At 42.7% G+C, this 10,477-nt stretch overlaps 1 long non-coding RNA gene across 1 annotated transcript; it reads left to right on the top strand.

Moving 5' to 3' along the window:
• Positions 1 to 1,007: 1,007 nt before the first annotated feature.
• Positions 1,008 to 7,639, top strand: LOC308283728. The gene is made up of 2 exons (XR_013961956.1): positions 1,008 to 1,129; positions 4,638 to 7,639. It is a non-coding gene; the product is annotated as an uncharacterized lncRNA (long non-coding RNA).
• The last annotated feature ends 2,838 nt before the right edge of the window (positions 7,640 to 10,477 follow it).

Genomic DNA, 10,477 nt, shown 5'->3' with positions numbered 1-10,477 from the left:
CAATAGCTCATCTTTATATACGGCTCTATTAAGTACCCAAAGTCGCTTTACAGAAGGTTTACAGTAGCACAATATTGTCATAGGCTAAATAAACAAACGTGTTGTTCAAATTGGGGTTTAACCTATTTGACAGCAAAAAGACATTCATTCAAAGACGTTCATTCTCTCTAAATCGCGGGGGCATCGTCGGGGTAAGAATGGCGTTTCAGGTTTTATGTCAATCATATTTATACAGCGCCTCGCACTTCAAACAGACAGCAAAAGACGGACAATATTAAATCCTGTTGATTAATCACCAGATTGGAGAGATGGGAGCGACTCGAGGTGAGCGTGGTTCATTCAGTCAAAGAATCCGTCTCACTAGCGAAAGTTGTGTTTCAAATCGTATCCGTTGACAGGCTGGTTATGTAACTTAACCGACACAAAGTATTTATAAAGAGACTTGTGTGGATGACAGAGACATTTAAGTGAAATCCAGGTTGGCGGGCGCCGCGGGCACCGGGTCGGCCCGCGCATGACTAATAGGCATGCTCACTCCACTGGCTTCATAGTCCATCCTGATTGGCTAGGATTGATTGATTGATTGATTGAAGGCTTTATTAGAAGTTTGCATAGGAAAATGTACAGATTCATGACGGTACAGTTCACTGGTACAAGGTCTACTAAAAGGAGATCCATGAAAAGACTAAGCTTATTTCAATTGGCTTCCAAAGTTTGCAAGAGTGATCCCTTTTGAACAAAATGCCTCAAATCATGGACACAGAGTGTCTGTGATATTTTGCCTGCACATTACCACATTTTTTTGCCATGTTGATCAATTGAATACTAGTCCACTAGTAGTTCTATTATCCTAAATGTCTCTGCGCTGTTTACATCTCTGTCTAACAAAGTATGTAATCAATCAATTCCTGCATGCACGCCATACTCGTTCAAAGTGCGTCCCACAGCCAATATTTGTCTCCTTGGCTGAACCATGCTGCAGAAGTGGGACGCGTACGTTTCCTGTCGTTCAGCTTTGTACTGAAGTGAAGTCAGTTGTTGCTTACAGTCGTTGTCAACATGTCTGCTGTCTGGTTCACACTCATCACCATCTCCATTCTCTCCTGCACAGCCATGAGCGACCATGAAGGTAAGAGGACCTCTACCACACATTACTACTAGCCTATACGCATCTATTTTCAGTGATGTAAAGCAGGTGTCTTCAACGTTTTCAGGCCAAGGACCCCTTAGCTGAGAGAGAGATGAAGCAGGGACCCCCACAACCTGTTCATAGATTCCATATAGTTTCATCGTTTGACAGCACAATCATCAGTGTATTTGCATGTCAATTTGTGTTTTCAGATATTTAACCACTGGAACCATCAATATTTAATAAACTTGACCTTTCACTCTGTGCTCTTTTTCCCTTCTAGACCAAAGCTCTTTGCCAAAAATAACTGATCAACAAGCTCAGGTGTCGTGAGCTTGTAGATCTGCTATTTTTGGCTAAAGTTCTCAGAATAAGGACACTAGGGTTCAAGTGGTTAATATAAAAAAGGAGAAAAAAAAATAATTCTATCACCCTAAGTTTTGGAGGACCCCCCAGTAGTAACTCTGAGGACCCCCTAGGGGTCCCACACCCCCTGTTGAAGACGCCTGGTGTAAAGGTTAAGCAAGTATAGGCCTATTTCCAATTTTCAATACTTCTACTTCACTACATCTCAGAGGCAAATGTTGTACTTTTACTCCACTACAATTTATTGAAAACGTTGGATACTATAGTTAGTAGTTGCTTTGTAGATTGTAGATTATCATTGCATAACATTTACATTTACCACTTCAGCCCTTTATACATTTTGCCCCTTTGACAATAGCCGATCTACAAGCTCACAATGTTTTGCTAAGCAACACATTGGGAGCTTGTAGATCTGCCATTTTAAATTGACTTTAAATACATTTTATATGATACATTTGAAAACTTGTGAAATGGGACGTTCTGCATCATGAATATACTTTACTTTTGTTACTTTAAGTACCAATTTGGTACCAATAAGTCTCTTTTATTGTACTTGTTTCTTGAACCCTTTTAGCCAGGCAGCTCTCACATGAGGAATATCTTTAATATCACTCTTTGTTCAAACACATCCTTAGTCTTTCCGTCTATAAACAAACCTGCAACCTGTTATGACTACGAGCTTCAATCCAAGATAGCATATCAACGTGTAAGAATTGTCCGAAGAAAGGAGTCTTCACAGCCTCAGCCAGACAAGGCAAGCCCAGTGCATCTTCTAGACTCTGAGAGGGAGATCGACACATCAGTTATTATCTATTTGCAATGGCACCTTAAATCCTTTTAGAACAGGGGTCTTCACTAGGGGGTCCTCAGAGTTACTACAGGGGGTCCTCCAAATCTTCCAATCCTTTTTATATTAACAACTTGAAACCTAGTGCCATAGTCTGTAGTGTTGTAGTACTCGAGTCAATGACTCGTCTCGAGTCAGGACTCGAGTCCAAATTTTCACTGACTCGGTCTCGTCTCGGTCTCGCCCTTAATTTGACTTGGACTCGTCTCGGTCTCGGTCTAATTTGACTTGGACTCGCCCCCCACCGAGTCCACTCGAGTCAAGTCACTACAATGCAATAGAATACATGTTATATCCATATGAGGAGCGCATTCACGTTAACATTAAGAGAGCTGCCTTGTTAAGTAACGGAGCATTCTGACGCGCATCTAATAGGCACACAGCACGCACGCACACACACAGGCACACACACGTAGAGCCCCCTGCTCAGCACAGCAGCAAGCTTCTAATCTTCCCAGAAGTTATTTTTTTCGCCAAACAGACAACAGCACAACAGTCCACTTTCCTCTTACCTGCAGGATATCCTTGTGTCCCCAAATAAATAAGTCCTAACAGCTTCCAAACACAAGCCTTTGTGATCATGTGTAGTTTAATCCACCTGCACAGCTGGATTAAGAATTTACGTCTTTTTGTATTTCCAGGTGTAGTCTATTACTCGTTAAGCAAGCCTCGTCCGAAAGTTTTAAAGTGCACTGATCAACAGAGAGAAGTGTAACATTGTAAGTCCCTGTAGAGAGGTTAAAACGAATCAAAACAACTTGAAGCAGTGACATGGGGTATTGTTTTGCCTTGTATATACTTGAAAGGCATCAGACTAATGACATAGGGTAGTCTACATTTCTCACCTTAAACAATGAAATGCAGACAGGCACGTAGGCTACTGCTATGTGTTTGAATGGGGAAACCTTATTTATTTATTTTAGCTTTTAGTCAAAATAAAATATTAAGATAGGAGTTTGTTTGAAAAACCTTTTGCTGTAATCATGCATGCTCAATTTCAATGCAACTATAACAGCAATATTTAAAAATGTTATAGATTACAGTAGTAGACATACTTCTGTTTTAAATAATATTATTTTTGTTATCACTTGGCCTTTTGGTGCATAGGCATCAATATTATATCCATATCATGATATTAGACTGGATAGGCCTAATTATCGTCTGTGATTTGGGATATTGTACTGCAGTACATGCCAAGTCTTATTTGTACACTAAAGTACTTGTTCTCTGCCTGGGAGAAAATGCAATTGTAGCAACTCAAATGTCTAGTTCTTAGACAGAAAATTGGTATGAGAAAAAACTACCTCTCCAAAAAACTCCCTCAAACCTAAACCACAGCATTGACAGCAACCAAAGGTAATTTGGGGAGACCTATTGATTTAATTTGAAGACAAGCCATTAATTTGAAAGGTATTGGTAGGAAACACCAGACAGGTGAATGCACATGAACGGGGGGTTCTTGCATTGTTTGTGTGTGTGTGTGTGTGTGTGTGTGTGTGTGTGTGTGTGTGTGTGTGTGTGTGTGTGTGTGTGTGTGTGTGTGTGTGTGTGTGTGTGTGTGTGTGTGTGTGTCCGGAAAAAAAATATATATTGTTTTCTGCAGCCTACCTATCAAAAAACAAAGAAAAGAAAACTGGACTCGGCACGGTCTCGCCTACCATTGGTCTCGGACTCGACTCGGACTCGCCTCCCATTGGTCTCGGACTCGACTCGGACTCGACCCCCTCCCAGGGGCTCTTGACTCGGACTCGACTCGGACTCGAACCCCATATGACTTGGACTTGACTTGGACTCGCTTTAGGTGGACTCGACTACAACACTAATAGTCTGAGAACTGTAGCCAAAGATAGCAGATCTACAAGCTTGTGAGCTTGTAGATTGGCTATTTTTGGCAAAGAGGTTGAGGGGGGAAAGAGCAGACTAAGTACAGAGTAAAAGGTTCAAGTAGTTAAATAACTGAAAACACAAATTGACATGAATTCAAAATACACTGACGATTGTGCTGTCAAACGATGAAACTATATGGAATCTATGACAAGGTTGTGGGGGGTCCCTGCTTCATTTCTCTCTCAGCTAAGGGGTCCTTGGCCTGAAAACGTTGAAGACCCCTGTTTTAGACCAAGTGTATGTGTATGACTGTACTCGACTGGCTTTAATTGTCTGAGTGGCTATTTTGTGTTCTCTTCTGTAAGAAATGTCAATTTTATTGTTGTCGGAGTGTGAGAGTCACTGTGAATGTCTTCATACCTGTGCGCGTCTGTATGCCCATCTTTTGTCTGTGTTTCCTGACTGAAGGCAGCAGTGGGGTGACATGGAAAACAATTGGAACGTCCATCACCATCACCTGCAGCCCCTCCATGGAAGAGGACCCCGTGGAGGCTGTACGTTTGAAGAAAGGTCTGCACGAAGAGGTACAGAGGTTGTGTTCCTGGACCAGACAGGCAACGTTACAATTAAACAGGACCTACACACCAGAGTGAAGACCGACGGCCAGATGAACATGTTTGAGGTGACCATCGCCAACCTGAGCAGAGCAGACACAGGACTGTACCAGTGTATTTACACCGAACTGGGGGAAAACGTCCCTCCCATTCAGACAGAAGGCACCGGCTCTGTCCTCCTGGTGGTAGACGGTGAGATTCAGGGACGTGCTGGCTATTGGGAAAAGCGGGACAACTCCCGAACGGCCGGTTCATTCCTGGCCGGCCATTAGGAAAAAGATAAAAATAGAATGTCGGCCTTCGTTCCATTTTGGGGGCTGGGTGGCCAATAAAGTAAATTGTCACTGTCGGGCAGAAACCTCGTATCTCCAAGTTTCAAATGTGTAAATCTTTTCGCAAAGCAAAGCCATGCTTCATCATACAAGGCTGTCGCACAAAAGTAGTGAAAACAGCAGATCTACAAGCACACAACAGTGCTTGTAGATCGGCTGTTTTCACTAGTTTAATTAATTTTTTAAATGATAAATACAAAACAAACGGTTTGGGACATACAAGGTTTCCACCCGACAATGACGAAATATAACTCATGTAATTGGCCCACTGGCTTGTCACTTGTCATGATCTGAAATGGCAAATCTTTGAGTAGCAGCAGCGCTATAGAGAGAGATCTCTCTCTATAGCGCGCAATGAGGGCCTCTACAACTCTTTTTCCCGGGCTGAATCAGGGGCCCAGCACGTCCCTGGTGAGATTTACGGAGTGTTAAAATCTGCATCATTTTACATTTTGCCATTTATAAAATGCTATAAGAGGAACCAGTATTGTGATACTTCAGATTCAAAACGTTGTCCATATTGGGCCGGGGTTAATACGTTTCAAAGATAATATGGAAGCATGCACAACGAAAATGTAAAAAACACTAAAGTAAGCTTTACATAGATTGTGCAATACATACACACACGCACTCATTCATAAATCGATGGCGGAAGAAACCATGCAAGGCACCAACCTACTCACCGGGAGCGATTAGGGTACAGAGTCTTGCTCAAGTACACTTCGACACCAACTCTGCGGGAGCCCGGGATCGAACTGGGAACCCTCCGTGTTCCACTCTACGACCCTGAACCACTGCCGCCCATATGAATTCAAGGCTTCGTCTGGTGTGTAATTGATAGAACATTTGTAACTTTTTGGGGAGAACTACTCTTTTAGTAGGTAAACATTAAGCCAAAAATAGCACATTTATAAGCTCACATGTTGCATCGTGAGCTAGTAGATCAGTAATGTCTCAAGGACAGATTCTGTTCTCCCCCTCCTTTTTTTTTTGACGATGGGTTCCCAGATTGGTAGATCAATCTACAGGATTGTAGTTTGTCTGTTTTCACACTATTTATCTGTGGGAACCGAGTTTATTATTTTGATGCCATCTTCTATGGCAGGGTTTCCCAATAGGCGGCCCGCTGGGGTGAAACTGTACCTTTTCCTATGCAAACTTCTAATAAAGTCTTCAATCAATCAATACTGTCTGGCCCACACCAACCCCAGTAATAATGGTGGTATAAGAGCAGCAACAACACTAGTATATTGTCATTGTCGGGTGGAAATCTCGTATCTCCAAATGTGTACGTTCTCTCGCAAATCATACAAGGCCGCACACAACCGCCTCGCGGTGCGAGGCGTTGTGTGCTTATAGATCGGCTGTTTTCACTAGTTAAAATAATTTTTAAAATGATAAATGCAAAACGAACTGTTTTGGACATACATGATTTTCACCCGACGACGACGATATCTGAACTGTCGACATAATTCGGCCCTTGAGGAAAACTAATTGGGGAACCCTGTTCTATGGCATCACTCTCATTTGGCACCTTTATTTGTGTGTGTGTGTGTGTGTGTGTGTGTGTGTGTGTGTGTGTGTGTATGTGTGTGTGTGGGCACCGTGCACACCAGTCCCTCAGCTGAGGTGACGCTGGAGCGGAGTGGAAACTGTCCAAAGTTCTGGTTCATCTTCAACGGCCGCTGCTACATGTACGTTCCTACAGCGCTGAGCTGGCACGACGCAGAGAAGAGGTGCTATTCTCAAGGAGCCCACCTGGTGTCCGTCCACAGCAAGGAGGAGCACGACTTTGTCCTGGAGCTGATCAAGAACTATGACCCGTCACAGGGAAAGACCTGGGTTGGACTGAACACCGAATGACCTCTACGTAGAGGGAACATGGATGTGGTCGGATGGCTCCAATGTGTCCAACATCACCTGGTGGGGTCAGGGTCAGCCAGTAGTTGGTTTCCACTGTGTGTTTACAAACTGTGACAGTGCACATCGATGGTGTGTCGCCTCATGTTCTTCTTATACATACCGGTATACTTCTGTTTGTGTACGTGGTACACAGACATCTTGTTGAGTGGAATGTGTGATTCAACCCGGCTGACTGAGTACTGGGTCTCCACAATAAAAGTGCACAAAATATAATACATGTGTTTACTGGTGGGAGACTGTTTTTTGCAGGTCTTTCAGTCCGAGTGTATCAAAAAGGCAACTGGGTTAAGGCAGCGTAGGTGCCGAAAGTTGGGGGGATGGAGATACACCTAAACCTAACCTTAAACCTAACCCTAACCTCAGTAAAACTAACAATGGCGAATGATAACCTGGTGAAAGCTAACCTGGTGAAATGCTAACCTGCCGGCGCTGGTGAATGCTAACCTGGTGAATGTTAAACTGGTCGGACCAACGGTGCTTAACCCAGTTGCTGTTTTGATACACTCGGACTGAAAGACCTGTAAAAAAACACTCTGTTTACTGGTGCCTCCATTGTGAAGCACATTATATATTAAACTCTATTAGCAACAGTGGAAGTATACTTGTCTTGATGTTAATTATTTAGCTGTATTACAATGAAAAGTATTTTTTCAAGGCCTCAAAGAAAGAAGAATGTTTTTTTGTTGTTGTACATTTTTACAGTTGCAGTAGGCCTACTTTACATTATATTACACGTTATATTAAAACTTTAAAGCTTTGACAATTGTTTGGGAAGCCACTTGCTGGGGCGTCACAAGGGGTAGGAAAGTGGGACTGAGTTACCAGGGCCCAAGGTGGAGGGGCCCTAGTAACCTAAGCTATTGAAAAATAGCAGATATACAAGCTCACAGCGCGGCATCGAGTGCCGCGCTGCGAGCTTGTAGATCTGCTATTTTTGAAAAGTCGTGAAAATGTGTGCAAATCTTTGAATATGTGTTTTTTAAGCGAACGTTTGTAACTCAAATTTTGCTTCCGGGGTAGTCCCTGGAACTAAATATTTGGAGATGGGGGTCCGTGGCCAAATACATATCATTTTGGGGGTTCTTCACCTGAAAAAGTGTGAGCATCACTGACATGGAAACATGGGTTTCTTGCACACATTTTCACAATTTTTTCAAAAATAGCAGATCTACAAGCTTGTAGCGTGGCACTCGGTGCCGCGCTGTGAGCTTGTATATCTGCTATTTTTTTCAATAGTTAACATTCATGGGGGGCCCGCAGTGAATCCTTGTACCCAGGGCCCAGAATTTGGTGTGACGCCCCTGGCCACTTGCAACATCCTCACCACACACTCAAAGGTAGGGGATTGCTGCTATAGAGCAGTGCTTCATAACCTGAGAGAATGTTGAGAACCACTGAGGGTATGCGCATGCATGAAGTGAATGGCAAATCGAGTGCAAAGTGAGTTTAACGTCGTTTCATGCAATCAGACGGGACTTTTCTGTTTGGATGTGTATGGGCTGTCAAGGCCAGAAAGTAGTTTTTTTGCCACTCAGTAGGCGTTCCTGCATAACTTCCGGGTATGATGATGATGTCACGTGCATACGCTCTATAGCAGATGACAATTAAGTATAATTAAGTATCAATTTAAGGGGTTTTAATACCTATAATAATACTTTAAAAACCGGTGAAATATTGGCCAGATTGTTAAATAATATGCACCAACGCCTAGCAACACGTTGTGAGCTTGTAGCTAACAATGCTTCTAATTTCACAATAATTTCCTGTGGAACCGAGTCAAACTATAACTTAAACACCTCAACTCCTACAATTCCTGTTCTTGCCAGCTCAATTATGATTATTTGGGGGGATTGCGGCCTGAAAGGATTGAGAACCACTGCGATAGGCTATAGAGTACAATAAGTACGCTCTTTTTAAAGCTGCTACTGGGAAATGCCCTCTGTCTGCAGTTTGTTTGTGGCGCATGGTCACAGGCAGTGTGGTGGACAACGTAGACACTCCAGTGCTTGAGTAAAAGTACTGGAAGTGTAGTCTATATCAGGACCCCAATGTAAACAAGCTGTTGTGCTTTCTTGTGGTTTTAAGACCAATTAACTATACCTTGTATTTGAACTGTACAGTCCTGTACCTTTCCTATAGATTGATTGAATACTCTATTAGAAGTTATAGAGTATTCAATCAATCAAAATGAGTTTCAACTTTTCATATCAAGGTCTATTATTTATTCTGCATTTGAGCCACAGACCACCATATACCATCTGCATTTGAGCCACAGACCACCATATAATAGATTTAGCCTCTCAGACCCAAAACTTTGAATACTTTGTTGTCGTTGGATAAGTAGAGAAACCGTCATTAGAACACAGAGGGTTCCTGGATCCCAGACTCCCCCAGAGTTAGTGTCGAAGAGTCCTTGAGCAAGACTCTGAAGTCTGAACCCCTAGTTGCTCCCGGTGAGCAGGTTGGTGCCTTGCATGGTTTCTTCCGCCATCGGTGTATGAGTGTGTATGTGTGTGTGTGTGTGTGTGTGTGTGTGTGTGTGTGTGTGTGTGTGTGTGTGTGTGTGTGTGTGTGTGTGTGTGTGTGTGTGTGTGAATGTAATGCACAATCTCTGTAAAGTGCCTTGGATAAAGGCGCTATATTGGATAAAGGCACCATTTACAATTCCATACTGTATTGAAGTGGTGCCATAGGATAGCTAACAAGCAAAAGTTGACCAACATTTTGAACATTTTCTACATTCTGTGATTGTGTAGACTTCTTGTAAATTAAGTAAGTATAATTGAAAACCACTTTTCTATATCACTGGTTCCCAAACATTTCAGCTTAATTGTGACCCAAAAGAGACCCAAACTAATGAAAATAGCCAATCTACAAGCTCATAACATGACACGTTGTGAGCTTATTATTATTAACTATTTCCGCTACTTCTTAAAGCAGCACTATATAAACTTTACTAGTTGAGTTGAATTGAATTGAGATGTCTAGTAATAAGACTTATCCAAATAAATGTGAATAAATGGATTTAAATATCACGTTCACTCCATCAGGGGTTCTCAAAGTGTGCTCTGGGGACCCCCAGGGGGTCCTTGAGTGGGTTCCAGGCGGTTCCCATCAAAATGAGTTAGCCTAATAATAATTGGTTTACCCACTACCACCACAGCATGCTATTTGAAAACACATACAGTTGATACAAGCTCACAACGTGTCGCCACGTGACACCTTGTTGTGAGCTTGTATTTTCAGATGGGGCTACGTGAAGCCAAATACATTCATTTAGTGGTCCTTGACATGGAAAAAGTATGAGATCCACTGCTGTAAGCAACTGCTACCCAGGTTAAAGTGCTCATTCAACAACCACCAGTTTATCATTCCTGTGCTAGTGTCTGAATCTGCCCTCTGGGTGGCGCCAACTCCCAGGTTTGCAGAGCCTCGGAGG

This window comes from Nannobrachium achirus (assembly GCF_963921795.1).
Source record: "Nannobrachium achirus genome assembly, chromosome: 4".
Taxonomy (NCBI): Eukaryota; Metazoa; Chordata; class Actinopteri; order Myctophiformes; family Myctophidae; genus Nannobrachium; species Nannobrachium achirus.
The sequence above is the reverse complement of the archived record's forward strand: the minus strand, read 5'-3'. Positions and strand labels throughout refer to the sequence as shown.